The following is a 14,517-nucleotide window of genomic DNA, read 5'->3' on the forward strand; positions in this document are numbered from 1 at the left end:
GATTCTCAGGAGGCCTCTGACACTGTTACCCACCAGCTGCTTCTAATCAAAATTTTAGAAAGCATTCTTTAATTGGAGCAAGGCATGCTAACTAAATCGTGTGCCTGTTAAATGAAGTATCAGTTATGTGAATGGATTCGTGATATGCTGTCAAAAAGGTCACACTGTGGAGTAAATTGCTGCAATAAACAATCTGAGCAGTTCTCGTGAATTATTGACAAATGATGCCGTTGTTTGCCTTCTTTCTAGCGGTGTCCAACAGAAAACAAAAACAATAAATTAGAGAATGATTCAGACGAGATATGTGAGTGTTTTAAGAAGTGGCACTAGAATTTGAACAACGAAAAAACGTGCGATCCTCCACTCAAGTACTAAGAAAATTCCATTAAATATCAGTTACATGATAAATAACACAGATTTAGAGGTTGTCGAGTGAAGTAAATAGAGTATATGCGTTACAGATACGAACAACTACATTGGAAAGACTACGTAGAAGATGTGGTAGAAAAGGCGAGCCAAAGACTGTGTTTCGTTGGCAAAACTCATAGAATGTGGAACAAAAGCAATAAACAAGTTACTTACACTATGCTTGTCCGCCGTGTATGAGAGTGTTGCTCTCATACCACAAGCAACCAAAATTTTGTTGTACGTCTTGAACCACCGTCTGCAGCCATACACTCAGTCTCACACATCCACAGGAAAATGTACTGAACATACGACAAGTAATCGAGAAATCGCGAGAGTTCTGTGTTCCTTGACTATAGAAAAGGCTTTGGCTGTGTTGTCTGGAAAATGTTGCGGTAGTTGTTTCCAGAGTTTGGTGTCCCACCAAACTTAACAGCACTGATCGGAAGTCTATACAGTAATTGCCTCGCAGCTATGACGACGAGTGCAGGCACCTCTGATATATCAAAAGATGTCAGACAGGGTTGTGTTCTATCCTCCCAGCTGTACAACATCTATACAGTACATGTCATTACGAACGTTCTTGATGTTTGGACTAAAGGCGTCTCAGTTAGTGGTGGAACTATTAAGAACCTCCGATTTGCTGATGACACCGTGCTTTTAGCCAGCAGCGAAGGTGAACTTGATGAGTTGTTAACAAAAGTAAAAGACATTAGTCTATCATATGGATTGGACCTCAATCTTAGTAAGTCCAAATTCATGATAATTAATGGAGGAGTACTGGTTCAACTCATATTTCGATTAAAGGAACTGGAAGTCGTACAGTCTTTCACCCATTTCAGATCAACTGTCTGTAACACGGAAAGCTATGAAGATGAGATAAGAAGACTGATCACGCCGTTTGAAAGTGGTATTTTGCGCCCTCTGCCAAGCACGTAAGTATATCTTTCATAGTAATTGCGTAGATTTAGCTGTAGAGAAAAAGATGGCTTCAAAATAAATGCGATAGATGTGTGGATTAGAGGACAAAGAAGAAGAAAGTATTAGTTCATCTGTAGACCCTCTCGTATAGGGTGCTGCACAGCGGGCTAAACTTGCGAGATAGGGAGAGGAGCCAGGCCCAGATGGAGGGAGGGTAGCCGGGCCCAGATGGAATCCGCCCAGCGTATTAACGACGAGGGCCGGTGTGCCAGACAGCCTGGATGAGGATTTCAGGCGGTTTCCCACATCCGACTAGGTGAAAGCCGGGCTGGTACCCACTTCCTGCCTCTGTTACACGATTCGCAAACATTTCGAAAATGAATGCACTTCTTTAGATGGGATAACAATGGGCGCAGACAGTTGGGGTACACAAATTCCTTCTCAAGGGGAGGGGAGGGGAAGGGATGGCAAAAGGCTGATGACAAGTGTCAGCATTCTAGATGCGGGATAAACGCTAGGGAAAAGAAAGATAGGTACTTGATATTGTATGGTATATGTAATGAGCGTACCATTTGGTCCTCGCTAACCCGATCTCGAATGGTCCGACTCCCCGCTTAGTCCAACCATCTCACTGCCAAAGATAGAATAACTGTTGCTGTCTGTAGTGACGCTAATGGTAGTCACAGTAGTGTTCTCATGTTACGGGTCAATAAAAGAGTTCCTCTGATAGTCCGACCTTTTTTGCATACCGACCATGCTTCCGGTCCCGTAGGTGGTGACTGACTAGCGAGGACCTACTTATCATCTGGCTAGAATATCACCTATCAATATCAGACGGAGAATAAACGATTCTCATCAAACAAAGGATATGTTTTGATTGAAGCTTGCCTTTCGGAGACAAAGTCTTATCAATTAACCTTCCTAATACGCCTCACACCCCAATGTGACTTGCTTGGACACTTTGCTAATGGTTTGGCAACTCTGAGAGTCAGCTTGACAATTAAAGAAAACCTGTTACCGTCACAGTCTGTGATGTGGCTGCTACGCACAGGACGTAGTACTTACTGCCAGGGTTTTTTGAATGATGGCATGACAGGTACGGTGCCAGCAGAAGAACTACTTGAGTGACCAGTAGCGGCTGCAAGGTATACAAAGCCGACAAGGCCGGAAGAAATGTTTGCTGATCCTACGCCCTTCCATAACGCATTCGAATGACGCCAGAACGCGGAGCTTTGCTTTAAATTGTGCAAGAAGAATCGACCCTATGTTTTGAGTCTGTAGTAAAATAGAAAAATCGTTGTTTAAACCAGCCATAAATGTGTTCACTTTAATTCTTAGTGTTCCTAAGGAATACAAGGTCTGAAACACCACTTGCTGTCGAGACTAGAAGGATTACACAATAATTAGGAAAGTTACCGGCTGTGGGATTATTTAAGGAACCATCTTGGCGTTTGTCTCAAATTGTATAGGAATACTACTGACAGGGCTCGAACCCCATTCCTGTAGAATGTGAGCCCATCATCTCACCCACATTATCGCTCCGTCTGGTGTATCCCTTGAAATTATGGGTGTCTAGTGGCATCTGGTCCTCTATTTAACATCTGTAAAGATGTGTTTGCTGCTGCGTATCAAGCACAGATTACCAGTACCGTATAACATGGCCTGTTGTTCCACAAGTGACCTTCAAGTCGGGAAACCCAGATTCTTACTTTGGTAAGACCGTTAATTCCCGGAGAAGGGAAAGTTACCTATCCGGCATATAGTTCTAATGTTCTCCGAAATATTATTTATTTGGTCATGAATGCCTTCATGTTCTTAGGCCATCATCGGGACACAACTGACAAAATACTTAAATAATAATTTTCAAAATGATATTTTGCAGAGTACCACTAATTTATATTGTTGTCTTGTTCTGTCAAGCGCCAACAGAAAAATCCAGTTTTAAATTGTCAGCAACTTTCATTACCGCAAAAAGCGAGATTCCTAAAGGGTAGCAACGACAGCGCAAAATCGGCGGTTTTGTCGACGTATCGCAAATCAGCAGTTCGACAAAATAAGGCAAAATGACGGTTTTTACGAAATGTGGCGTAATTTTGGCATTTCCGCTGTGCCCGTGTCTTAAATCCGAGGATAGCAGGTTTCTGGTGTTGTTAACTGATAGCTATTGAATGTTGAAAGTGGATTTTGACTTTTTCCTAAATAATCTAAAAATGTTAGTTCATTCTCCACCTAAAAAGCTATGGTTCTAGATGTGACGTCGAACGAAAATACCTTACTTTCAACGATCTCTATCCTTGGAACAATTTTAGTCGCCGACGGTTCTTCTTCCTACACTTTTGCACAAGTCCATGTTTTGTAGTTCATAAGTGTGAAAGCCACCAAATAATGCACCTTAGCTTTGGAAACACCTAAATCAACATGGCGTCTCTCAGTTTCTTTCCATCACTCAATCACAGTGTTCTGTTTGACAATCAGGAATTCATTTGTCTGATGGCGGGTGCCTTGTCCTGTGACTGGCCGATAAAAGCAAACCGTACAGACGCGTTAATAACGCTTAAGTGCCGAGGTGAGTTGTTTTCGTATTTGTAATTGCGTAAACAAAAATATGCAATTTAATTGATGCATCGCTTTAATAACCTTTCAAAAACACGTCGATACTGGTAAAATTTGTTGCCTAAAATGTGGTGAATTGTGACGTCGACGGATAAAACTGTTACTTCTGTTTAAAAAGTTTGAAGGGTACTTCGTTATTGAGGGAATAGGAACTTCTGGTGATGAAAGCCACCAAGCTTTTGAGATATACGAAAGGGAAACGTTTCAACCTTAACAGGAGAATGTTGTTGTTGATGATGATAATGATGATGAACTCTATTAATACTGACGAGTTAAATTGTTATGTATACCTGCGGCAGCCGTGTAGATATTCTGAAGGAATACCAATCCCTTCATGATTCAGTGGAAAAGCAATTTCTCCATGCCAGCAGGCAATGTAGACATTCACTATACCCACAGGGATGGCCTATTGCAACTGCCGTTTAAATTGGCAGTTTATGTGGCTATAATGTACAACCAGTTGTTTCTTATTGTTGTGTTAACTAAGTTTTCAAGTCACTGCAGGCTGACCATCAGATGAAGATGTAACAGGAACATTACCTGGTCCCTAGGATCGGAGTGCTGTCTTAAATAGCGGATACTTAATTAAAGAAAATTTTTTGAAACGAAAACATGGTTGCATTTTAGGGTACCTACTTTGCATTGCCTCGTGGTATCCGTGCACATGATCCAGATAATGTTCCTGTAACATCTCCATCTGATGATGAGGCAGCAATGGCTTCAGATCTAATTAACAGTGCAGAAAATATTCTTAGCAAAATTTAAAAAAGAGAACCACTGGTTCCGTATTATATCCAAATAAATCGCCAATTTAGACAATGTCAAATGTCTGTTGTTGCTTAGTAGTAAAAGCAGTAGTAGTGGTTGTAGTATATAGATTTATTTATCCGTAGATCACTTATACAAGGATATCGGACATGCCAGGGATTTACAATTCGAGAACAACAAAAATAATGCAATTCATATGTGCAGACATGTACATACTTCCAGGTGTAATTTGACAAGGATGGGGCAGGTAGTCGACCGTGGCCATACAGTAGGATCCATCACGGCATTTGCTTCACGTAATTTAGGGAAACCACAGGAAACCTAAATAACTATGGCTGAAGACAGTGTTACCTCATTCGACTTATCCGTAGTGTACTATACCGCTTTGCAAAGAAATTATTTAATAATGTGAAAGGCTAGTGCTACTCTGTTAATTCATTTCTCACACCCACTGCTCCACTCATTGCACACATTGTTTGATAATGTAACCCTACGCACACTGTCAGCTGACGTCAGAACGATAGTGACCTTGTTTTGTTTCCATTTTGTGCGCTTCATCTTCCCATCTGCTAGCGTGAGAAACTGACTCACCATCCATCTTTAGTGAGCGAGATGTTGAGTTCAAAAAGAGGAAAAGGTGTTAGTATTATACATTACGTATCTTGGGCAGTAAGTTTTTAGAGAAAATAAGAAAAAGGAGGAAAAAATATGACGTGAAAGAGTGATGTGGAAGGACAAGTGTTTTATTATTTATTTGAGTTACATTTTTATCAAACACCCACTCTGTGTTATCTAAATAATCATTCAATGTACAGAATGTTTGAGTTAACATATATTTTCTAACTGCCTTTTTAAATAAGTTTGTTCTAGCAGTTTCTTTACTCTCTTTGGGCAGTTTATTGTGCAATGTTATTACTTGGTAGAAAATACCGTTTTGTGTTACATGTTTATTCTTTCTTGGTAAATGTAAGTTCAGCCTAGATCATGTTCCATGGCCACGGACAGAGCTGTTTGTGAATAATTATCAATGTTATTTCTTATGTGTACAGCTAACTGGTAAATATACTCACATGGTGTAATTAAAATCGTCAGTGTTTTGAACAACTCTTTGTAATGGGAGCGACTGCTGTTTTTGGTTATTTTTCTTATGGCCCTTTTCTTTAGTTGGAAAACTGTGCTTTTCTTTCCTAGGAAAGAACTCCATAGCTAAGAGCTGAGTGTACAAATGAATGGTATGTAATGAAGTGACACTGGCTGTTACACGCTGATAACAGGACTAACAGCATGACATGCTGATTATGTTGAGTGTGTTCACACCACTTCAACTGAGAATCAATACTGATTCCTAGAAAATTTGTATTTCGTACACAGTCTATAAAGATGCTATCTATATTTAATTTAACACTGTCATTGTCCCTCTTCAAATTATAATACATAGTATTTGATTTCTTCGCTCAGTGTCGCTTTAATGCATATTTACCAGCTGTGTGCTTCCTTGAGGGCTTAATTTACTTTCTCTTCGAGGAGTTCTCTTGTTTTCTCAGTGACTATAATACTGCTGTCATTAGCAAAGAGGATTTTTTCCCCATGACTAATACTATTGGCAAAGTCACCGATGTATATCAGAACAGTATTGGTCCTAATATACCACCCTGAAAAAATCCTGTTTAATGTATTTTAGTTCTGGTAAGTGTTTTACTAAAATTTTAGATTTATTGAGGTATGTGTTATCTCTAATCTTTGTGCCCTGTCCGCTAGGGACCAGTTATTTAGTTGTTCCTCTTATTGCAAACGCTTCCAGCTTTTTCTCTGTCTTCTGCCTTACCTTTCTTTGGCAGAGGTACAACTCTATCGAATTTTCCATGATGTGACTGACTCTTTATGCATTGTTTCAGCACACACATTGGTACCTCATCTAAACTTACTGCCTTTTTATTTTTTACTGACGTCATGCTCTGCGGTTGGTAGTAACATCATTGTAATTAGTGCATATTTTTATATTTGTTTTTGGGATTTCTTTTTTTTGTTAATTCTCTGCAGTGCTTGAAAAAATCCTCATTTGCATAGTTTGCTAGGTGGTGTTGATCACTTATTACTGTATCCCTTCCCCTTATGGTCATGTAATTATGCTCTTGTTTGTCTCTCCCTGTATCCTTTTTAACGACATCCCTGTCTGCTTTACTTTTACTCTCTGCCTTGTATCTTATTTTGTCATTAAATGACTTTTTGTGGTAATGAGCACCTTTCTATGAATCTTTTTCTACCTATGATAGAAATTTGAGAACTCTGGTTCAATATGACTGTTTTTCATGGAAGTGACACGCTTTAGCGGACTTCCTAATACCTATTTTTGTGAAACGTCGATACTGATGTGGTTGCTTTTGTAAATGTCTTTTCAAAATTCAATTTATATAATGTTATGAATTTAGAGAATTTCTCATATTCAAGGATTTCTCTTCACATTTCATTCCAGCTATATTGTGCTAGTTATCTTTAAAAATATTTTAATTTTTCATTTTTGATAAATCTTCTTTGTAGGACTGCAGTTTAGGCATTTTTCCTTACCCAGTTTTACTGTTATTATTTATCAGAAATAGCCTGAGAGTCCAAGATCTTTAAACAGTCACATCACACCTTTCCTGTTCATATTTGTGGCCACTTGGTCGATTATTGATGGATCATTGTAGTAACCCTGGTTGCACTATTGACCGACAGGGACATGCCAAAACTCTGAAGAATATTTATGAGGATGCTACTACTTTCATGTGTGATATTTGTGTTTATATCTCCATACACAATTATGTTGCCTTTTGTGCTCGAGGCTTTATATAGAACTCCCGCTAATTTAATGAAAAAAGTGTCCGCACTGTCAGTGGGTGATCGATACACACAAAATGACTAGTTTCTTGATGATGTCAAGCCATCTTAATTCAGTAGCTGATATTTCAGAGTGTTTGTCCTCACTTACTGTGCCAAGTTCATGTTTTGATCTGAATTGTGTTCCTCTTCTGATATAAATGCATGATCCTCCACCCTTTGAGGTAGTCCTACAGTAAAAGTCTGTCGTTTCATACACAGATGTTACTGCATGTTGTACATCTGTGTGTCTGTGCCATTGCTCTGTGACACGAACTATTGTGCAGTTTAAAGATTGGAGCTCAGCTTCAGATTGCTGAATTTAATTTTTTATAGGCTACATAGTTTGGTGAAGGATTGTTCAGTGGTTTCTTTTACTTTATAACGTGTAATACGTGTGTCACGTGGTGTATTAGAATCTGTCTTGTGAGTGGTCATTGCCGTATTTTTAAATCTTCTAGAGATAATGTTTAGGTAGGGGAACCTATTGTGTGGATTTATTCTAGAAAAGACCCATCCCCTGTACTTCCACGAATTAGCTGTACTACTCATCCCTTTCCAATACTAATCAGGTGTAAGACATACCTATAGAGGTACCATCTATGAATAGACTCGACTGGTGGCAGAGAGACAATCGCAAAGTCGGCTGCCATCACCACCATCTGTATCCCCAGACGAACTCGCATCACAGGGTCATTAAAGCATGGCCAATCATGACGTCGGAACAGCACGACAAAGTGTATATCAGTGCCAAGATTCAGGGAAGCTATTTTGTCCAGGTCACCACCTATATGCCCTATCCCTGTCCAAAGTGTTTCCCGCTTCATCCACTATCCCTGCACGAACCTCTTTTGAAAAATCGTGACATAAAGACCCTTAGTAATTTTTCACTTAACTTACACTAGACTTCTTAAGTCAGGATATTGGCACAACTCGATGAGGACCCTTGGCAGCTTAACCTGATGATGTTCTTCTGAATGAAACTGATCGTGACACTTTAAATGTGTGTGAATGCAGCTGTAGTGGTTTCTTATTAATATTAACAAGAATCAGCTGTGGAGCTCGAGAAAGTCAGTATCATTGACGAAAGCTTGTCGCATGCATACGGAACTGAGACGACCGGTAGGACGCAGTGTGGCGTGACACGTTTTCGGCTGCCGCGGCATGCACGGCACGGCGGCAGGGTAGGGTGGTGGCTGCGGCCGTGCCGTCTGGCAATTGAGTCGACGCGGAGGCCGGGCCAGAAAAAGTCGAGCGAGGCGGGCCGCCCCTCCTCTCCCCTCCCCAGCTGCCGCCCACGCATGCCGCCAGACTCTGTGCCCATCTGCATCTCGGCGTGTGGTTCGGCACCGACGCGACTCAGCGTGTGCTGTACTCATTGCGGTAGGCTGCCCCCTGGCGTTAATCTCTCCTGCCATGCAACCAACGTAAAGGTTAATAAGTCGCCAGTAAGTAAGCAACTACGTACATCAACTACTTGCCTTAAAATACAACGTCTCAGGATGTTTTTTGTACAGTAACTGTCTGTTAACTGATAGGAATACTTGGAGAAATACAGCAACCAGACACTTTTTATATGGCTTTAGTTATGCCAAGACGCGTTTCGGGCTTTCACTCTTCTTCAGTTGGCGTAACATATTTGAAATGCTTCAAATGGCTCGTAGCACTATGGGCCTTAACATCTGAGGCCATCAGTCCCCTAGATCTTAAAACTACTTAAACCTAACTAACCTAAGGACATCACACACATCCATCCCCGAGGCAGGATTCGAACCTGCGACCGTAGCGGTTGCTCGGTTCCAGACTGAAGCGCTAGAACCGCTCGGCCACTCTGTCCGGCTAACACATTTATGTGTTCGTCTGTGTAATGTCTTTATCGACCATATTTTGAACACTGCAGCTGCTTTTTAATTCCTTTTCCCTCCACTGTATGCGATCGCAAATACTTCTAGGTTCATTGATGCATACTGACGAATTTACATATGTATTACGCTAACTGAAAGCGAGTGACAGCCCAAACTCGCCTTAGCATAACACGCAGTCGAAGTTTTTTCAACATTTCGCTATTTAAAACATCTGCAGAAAGATAAACAATTTCATTTGATGACGGAAGAGTTAGTAATTGCAGGGTGCGTTGTCAAGGCTGTTTTTTAAGATGAGGAGGACAGATGGTAGTTCGAAAACTGTCACCCGCATTTCGTATTCCGGATAGATAGGGGTGGGGGGGGGGGGGGCGGTGCATCGCATTATCTTGATTCAAGGAGTATTAGTAAATCTTACGTTTCCGTGTATCAGATCTAAATGGCACATCCTGCGCATACAGGTGCCAACGAGGAGAAGAAGTCCGGTGTGTGCTCTCTGTGTGCGTACCGGTGAGAGTCATCCCGGATGAGGGACGGGTCCTTCCGGAAGCCACGAAGAGCACAGGCAGCAGCCAGCTGCAGGCATCATGTCGGCACTAATGGCGTGTTTCTCCCTGGACCAGAAGAGATTCTCCCTGATTTCTGGCTACTGTGAGAAGTGGTAAAGACGATTTTCTTGCGGGATGAAGGCAGAGCTCAGCGTGGACAGGACCGATTACGGACTTTTGGTAGAGAGCTGGGGGACGGACTGAATCAGAGGCACAGACGGTTCTGCGACCGCGTATGCTGCAGATTCCTGACATGACAACCGAAATAAATTAATAATTGGTTCCTTTTTCCGATCCCCGACTCAGGTGATACAGTTGCTAAACAGTAAAAAGAAAACTTGTGTCTCGTAAAATTATAGTTGGCGGCGACTTCAGTCTTTCCTCGACATATTGGCGAAAATACATGTTTAAAGTCATTGGTAGGCATAAAATATCGTTCGAAATCGTACGAAATGCTTTCTCTGAAAATTATTTTCAGCAGTTAGCCTAAGAGCCCACTCGAAGTGTAAATGACAACGAAAGCATACTTGACCTGTTAGCAAAAACTAATGAACAAGTTGGGATGTACGTAAGGGTTGCATGGTCGTTTTAGGCTGACTGAATACCGTATCAACCGAACGCAGTAAATGTATATATTTAGAAAAGCAGAGTTAGATTCGCTTCACGCCTTTTTAAGAGGCAGTCTCCAATCCTCACAAACTAATTATGTAAGCGTAAAGCAGGTGTGGCTTGAATTCGAAGAAATAGTTTTTACGGTAATTGGGAGATTTATACCAAATAAATTAATAAAAGGCAGAACTGATGCCCCATGGTGCACAAAACAGAACGCTGTTGCAAAAGCAAGAAAAAAAGCATGCCAAACGTAAAAGAGGACAAAACTCCAAGATGTCGATATTTTTACTGAAGTTCGAAATTTAGTGCGGACTTCAACGCGAGGTACTTTTAATAGTTTTCACAACGGGGTCCCAAATGTTGCTAAGAGTTTCGACTAAGCTGTAGAAATTTCGATGAGAAGCCCTTAACACATTCTCCGTACAGTTCCGATCCCTCCCCATGAGATTTTCATATTTTTGGTGCCCTGGAGAAGGACATTCGTGGCCCTCGAATTGCTTTGGACGAAGAGGTGCACGCCAAGATACAATCATTGTTCCGTAGACAACCGTAAATATTTTTCCATGAAGGCTATGGCCGTCTTATCTCACAGACGGATAAATGTATACACAGTTATGGCAATTACTTTTGGAATAATAAGCCTATTTCTTACTTTTCCCCTTCTGTCTCGTTTTCATTTGGCTACCACCTAGAAATGTAGTCTCAGTTGGCAACCACTCTCTGTGTGTAGCAATTGTGTTCAAAGTCACTGCCTGTAAGGTCCATTGAAAAGAAAGTTGCATTTGTACATATTAAGGGGCTATAATGAAGTGCTCCTCTGTCGTGTCTGAAACTTCCTCCTAGATTATTTCTGCTGAACACAATTCTTAGCAACAGCCCACGATTAAACACGTCCGGTACATTAAATCTTTTGTATTCTGAAGTCCCCTTGCAGTACCGAAGTCACAGTAACGAAGAAATTAGTTACAAGCAGTGGTTTGGACATTCCTGATGCAAGGCTGTCAGAAGCAGACGAGTTCCAAGAACACAGTTGACTCCCTACAGTGATGCACGGACGCCGGTCGTATTGCCCGTGATTCACGCCTATTGTGGTATGCCAGCTATTTCATACAGCACGCGGTGCGATCCCACGCAGGATACTGTCAGTTCACTGCAGCGCTTTTTATAGAAAGTTTCTCGCCATGCCCGCATCTCGTGGTCGTGCGGTAGCGTTCTCGCTTCCCACGCCCGGGTTCCCGGGTTCGATTCCCGGCGGGGTCAGGGATTTTCTCTGCCTCGTGATGGCTGGGTGTTGTGTGCTGTCCTTAGGTTAGTTAGGTTTAAGTAGTTCTAAGTTCTAGGGGACTGATGACCATAGATGTTAAGTCCCATAGTGCTCAGAGCCATTTGAACCATTTTTTCTCGCCGTGTTCGCCGTCTTGTTGATGACTGTAATAATACATTCACAAGCCTGATCTTTATTAATTGCTTTCTGAAGAACGTTGTTATTTTCGCTTCACACATCACCGTTCACTCGCTGTTGTATATCAGTAATTGCAAAGTTGTTAGCAGCCGGGCTCGAGGATGGCTAGACTGATGAGCCTGACTGCCTTGAATGGGACAAGGGAGACGAGAACGACTCTTACCAGCGAGATACATGAAAGTGACTGTGCTCGAGAAAAAAAGAAAAGAAGGAAGATTAGGGTTTAACGTCCCGTCGACAGGATTGGTCATTAGAGACGGAGCACAAGCTCGGATTAGGAAAGTAATGGGAAGGAAACGAGCCGCACCCTTTTCGAAGGAAGCATCCCGGTATTTGCGTGAAGCGATTTAGGGAAATCACGGAAAACCTAAATCAGTAAGGCCGGACGGGGATTTCAACCGTCCTCCTCACGAATGCGAGTCTGGTGGACTACCCGCTGCGCCAACTCGCTCGGTAGCTGAATTTCAGGTAGATAATAAAACAACTAAAGAGATAAACGAAGCAACAAGCTCTGATTGATCGCAGCTGCAAATACTGCGCCAACTCGCTCGCTCTGAGGCTCGCTCTAATTTTCACAGAAATGTCGTTGCGCGGACGCTGGCGGCGGTGAGTCAGGGACGTGGTGTGGGCGGGGCGTGAGCAGTTCACAGTGAAGTGGCGCTGCCAGAGAGGCGCGGACCGGTCGTGCTGCGAATGGATTAGAAAATGATGCGCTGGAGATTTTGTAACTCACAAATGTTGAGCAGCGAAAAACATAAGCCTATTGTGCACATCCGTTATTATTGAAAAAAGAGGAAAGATATGGCATCTTAGATGTATTAAAAGAACTGAACATATATTCTGAACGTTTCCAGATTGACTAACATAATATGGAAGTACTTCTGACACAAAGTGAAGGACAGTATTTAGACAAAAAACAACGAAACTGGAATGTTTTGATCATAATCCTTATTTTTCATATGATTTCCATTTGAACGTAAGCCTAAACAATGCTGATTTTGTGAGATGTGTTCAAAATATTAGGATACTATTCCAAAATTTCATAATCCGTAAATATGTACTGCGGAAGACCAGATGTTCGTCATTACAGGGCATAGTTTACGACCATATGAAAGAGATTTTGCCCTTATAGAGAGAAACAAAATATTCTTTCATTCACACGCCAGGATTCCAGTCACTGTCAACGACAAAAACAACGGATGTCGTTTGCGCAGATGGAACCAGAGAATTTCAGGGATCTTAGCGCACTAGATCACGGTTGCACAGAGACTCATTCAAAATAACTGAGTATGTCTGGTTACAGATTTCATCTGACGACCGAACTACACTAAGGGGAAAGAAAACATCCAGCAACTGTGAATTTGTCAAAACATTGCAGGGAAGCCGAGAGGTACTGGGAAAAGAAACCTGCAGTCAGATAACATTACAGTTTTTCATATTCTGCAAGCAAAATGTGTTAAGAAGAAACCCTTACTTGATATGTGGCAGTGTTCCCAGCGGAAAAACGGAATTTCTATGAACAAGAACCAAGTGAACACAGGATTTGCACGTCTTGTCTGACAACACTCATGTTTAGTGTAACTGCAACAGGAACAGTGTTACGTTTTTCCCTTTCCTCTGCTGTTGCTTGCACAGATTTTGACCTTTTTTATTGTACTTCTTCAAAATAAGGTTTCTTTTTCTGCAGTTAGTAGCATATAAAAACCAGAGATTTTCAGCAGCACAACGTTGTAACTGCACAGCTTCAACATTGTCATGGAAAATAAATGGGATGGTACTATTTCTCATTAATTGTGTAATGCTATCAAGCTGCCATGTCGACTATAACATGTGGAAGATCTTTTTTTTTTCATTTTTTTCTGCCGAATAGTTTCCTCCAAACCGAATGAGGAAGGCTGTAGAGCGCAACATGCGCGGTTCCTAAAACAGTGGTTTTTAATTTTTTACGCGGAAAGGCCCAGTTCACACACCAATGACGTGGCGCAAAAGTCATGCGGGCACGTGGCGGTGCTTGGCGCTACTAACCCTTTCGGTCATGGGATCCTTATTATAAGGACATACACTCCTGGAAATGGAAAAAAGAACACATTGACACCGGTGTGTCAGACCCACCATACTTGCTCCGGACACTGCGAGAGGGCTGTACAAGCAATGATCACACGCACGGCACAGCGGACACACCAGGAACCGCGGTGTTGGCCGTCGAATGGCGCTAGCTGCGCAGCATTTGTGCACCGCCGCCGTCAGTGTCAGCCAGTTTGCCGTGGCATACGGAGCTCCATCGCAGTCTTTAACACTGGTAGCATGCCGCAACAGCGTGGACGTGAACCGTATGTGCAGTTGACGGACTTTGAGCGAGGGCGTATAGTGGGCATGCGGGAGGCCGGGTGGACGTACCGCCGAATTGCTCAACACGTGGGGCGTGAGGTCTCCACAGTACATCGATGTTGTCGCCAGTGGTCGGCGGAAG

General features: G+C 42.1%; 1 protein-coding gene across 1 annotated transcript in view; it reads left to right on the forward strand.

Annotated features, from left to right (window-relative positions):
* The first annotated feature begins 8,886 nt into the window (after positions 1-8,886).
* The window catches only part of LOC124615759 (E3 ubiquitin-protein ligase MIB1-like), a 92,635-nt gene continuing 87,004 nt past the window's right edge, over positions 8,887-14,517 (forward strand). The window contains exon 1 of the mRNA XM_047143849.1: positions 8,887-9,011. The gene's annotated coding sequence lies outside the window, so the exon portion shown is untranslated. The remainder of the gene's footprint in view (positions 9,012-14,517) is intronic.

The sequence above is a fragment of the Schistocerca americana genome, chromosome 5, assembly GCF_021461395.2.
Source record: "Schistocerca americana isolate TAMUIC-IGC-003095 chromosome 5, iqSchAmer2.1, whole genome shotgun sequence".
NCBI classification, from domain to species: domain Eukaryota; kingdom Metazoa; phylum Arthropoda; class Insecta; order Orthoptera; family Acrididae; genus Schistocerca; species Schistocerca americana.